This window comes from Emys orbicularis, chromosome 4 (assembly GCF_028017835.1).
Source record: "Emys orbicularis isolate rEmyOrb1 chromosome 4, rEmyOrb1.hap1, whole genome shotgun sequence".
NCBI lineage: Eukaryota > Metazoa > Chordata > Testudines > Emydidae > Emys > Emys orbicularis.
Window position 1 is genome coordinate 135,205,113 of NC_088686.1, and position 3,296 is coordinate 135,208,408.

Here is a 3,296-nt window from a genome sequence, read left to right on the forward strand (position 1 = left end):
AAGTTACCATGGGCTTTGGAGTAGGTGCCAAATCTGTGTTGACTTCCCCCAGCAAGCGCTTTTCTCCCTCTTTGCCAGTTAAGTCCCTTGGAAGAATAAATGAGCACATGCTATTAAATGTCCTTGAGTAGTGTTCTTCGCCCTTTAAAGCAATGCCTCTGCACCGAGGTGAGCCTAGTTAAAAAGGCCTGTATTCCTGTTATTATTTTAAGAGCTATCCATACATCATCCTGGAGAAACCATGTTTAAAAAACCCAACCCCAAAAAACTCCATCCTAAATGTTGACTCTAGTGGTGACATTTGTGAAAGTGACAAAATATTTATGCAGTTGGCGTTGGTTCTGGTCAGGGCTTCTGGAAATAAACCAATGCCTTGTTAAAATGTGTATGGAGTTGAGGGGTGGAAATGCAAGGGGGAAAATGCCTGACATCTTACGCAACTTGTGCAAATAAAATCATGGCTTTACTACTGCATGAAAAAACTCTGGAATTAATAGATCTCCTTTGGCTTGGGGGTGTGGGATACAAACCCAGCTAGGATTCATAAACTATTTAAAGCAAAGAAGTGCTACTTTTAAACCCACACATCTGGATTCTAGAGTTAAAGCTGTGTCATCGGTGCCCATGTTAACCCCTGGCTTTCCCGAGGTTTGTGTATCCGAGCTGCTTAAAAGTAATTCTAAGCTGAGCATTTAGCAGACAGGAATAGTTCTGTCCTCAGTATAAACATTGAGCAAATAGTGATTGTTTTTGGTCCATATTTAGATTTATGGGCCAGAAGTAAATATTGTTAGTTTATAATTTATTTTTGAAGGGCATCATTTATGATATTGACTGAAAACTTAAGTCAGAACATGCTTTTAGGCCTGAGCTCAGAAAAGCACTTAAGCATATGCATAATATGACTTCAGTGGGATTTAAGCACATGCTTAAAGTTAAGCACCAGCCTAAATGTTGTGCTGCACAGGGATAGATTTCAGCTAAGCACACACTGGCCTGTGTTATACAGCAGGTCAGATCAGATGACCACAGTGATCCCTTTTGGCCTTGGATCTATGAAGTCAATGGAAAGACACTCTTCGACTTCAGTATTCAAATGGCTTGTTAGAGACACCTTTTAACATTGCTTTCTATTTGTTTCCATAATATCCAAAGCACCTTCTTTCCCCCCATATCATTCTGCTCCATAAATAGAACGTATAGGTACCTGTTGAGCACGGGAGATAAAGGGCTCCAGGACTTGTTACACTGTGATCCAGAGGTTTTTGTGGTTTGGGGCTTGCATGTGAGCACTCATCATCCAAAATAAAAATGGCCTTTTTCCACCTTAGTTTATGTCGTTTTGAAAGTGGTATGAGCTAACCAGGAGAAAGGGACTCACATTCCAGGATAAGAGCATGATTAGCTGGTAATCAGGATACCTGGGTTTTATTCTGGCTCTGCCATCAGCTTGCTGTGTACCATTGGCAATGGTCTCGCTGTGTCACTTTCCCCATCTGTAAAATGGGAATAACCACACTGACCTCCCTCCCAGGTGGTTAGCTGGGAGGCTTCGTGAATATTGGTAAAGTGCTTTGAGACCAAAGGTGTCCTAGAAGGGCAAATTATATAATGTGGCTTTATTTTCTCCTCCTTCCCAAAAGTGTCAGAAAAAAAAAATTAAAGGTTTTGGCAAATTCAAGATCTACTAGAGAATTCCCAATCGGGTGTGTCTGAGTTGTTCGAGCCTGTGCCATTTGCGTGTTACTGTGAATACAGAACTTTCTTTTATAGTTTGCAGTGTTGTTGTAGCCGTGTTGGTCCCAGGGTATTAGCTATAAAAGATTTTACCTCACCCACCTTGTCTGCCTTTTGTATAAGTTTTAAACACTGAACTCTGTTCTGGTTTTATACCACACCCAGCACTGTGGTATCTAGGAAACTCTTCTCTGCTCTTTTCTTAAATGAATACCTTTCAGTTCAGGGGCTCAAAGCACTTTACAAATATTAATAAATTGAGACTCTCAACTCTCAGGGAGGCCAGGAAATCTTATTATCCTCATTCTACAGATGGGGCAAACGAGATGTGGAGAGGTGCAATGGCCTGTTCAAAGTCACCCAGCAAGTCGTAATGGGAGCCCAGAATAGAACCCAGGTGTCCTGACTCCCAGTGTTGTAGTTTAACTACTAGATCACCCTTCCTCTATCTCTCTCAGATCTTATGGGTAGGTTCGGAGAGCCATTATTTAAATGCCTTTATTTCACAGACCATTATATAGGGATGTGTTTGTACAGCATCTAGCGTAGTGGAGTCCTGTTCACCTGGAAAAGGGGGGTGAACAGTAGGGTGGCAAAATTTGCAGACTGTACAAAGTTATTCAAGATAGTTAAGACCAGAGCTGGTGGCAACAAGTTACAAAGGGATCTAACAAAACTAGGTGACTGGACAGCAAAATGGCAGATGAAATTCAGTGTTGATAAATGCAAAGTAATGCACACTGGAAAACATAATCCCAACTATACATACAAAGTAGAGGGGTTTGAATTAGCTGTTACCACTTAAGAAAGAGATCTTGGAGTCATTGTGGATAGTTCTCTGAAAATATCTGCTCAGTGTGTAGCGGCAGTCAAAAAAGCTAACAATGTTAAGAACTATTAGGAAAGGGATAGATAATATGACAGAAAATTTCATAATGCCACTGTATAAATCTATGGTACAACCACACCTTGCATACCCGGTCACTCCAGCTCAAAGAAGATACATTAGAATGGGAAAAAGTACAGAGAAGGGCAACAAAAATGATGAGGGGTATGGAACAGCTCCCATATGAGAATAGATTAAAAAGACTGGAACTGCTCAGGTTAGAAAAGACACAACTGAGAGGGGATATGATAGAAGTCTATAAAATCAGGAATGGTGTGAAGAAAGTGAATAGGGAAGTGTTATTTACCCCTTCATATAACACACACACAATATGAAATTAATAGGTAGAAGTTTAAAACAAACATAAAGAAGTATTTCTTCACACAACGCACAGTCAACCTATGGAACTCATTGCCAGGGAATGTTGTGATGGCCAAAATTATAACTGGGTTCAAAAAAGAATTAGATAAGTTCATGGAGGTTATGTTCATCAATGGCTATTAGCTAAGATGGTCAAGGACACAACACTATGCTCCGGGTGTCCCTCAACCTCCGTCTGCCAGAAGCTGGGACTGGACAACAGGGCATGGAGCACTTGAAACTGTTCTGTTCTCTTCATTCCCTTTGAATTATCTGGCACTGCCCACAGTTAGAGACGGGATACTGGTCTCAA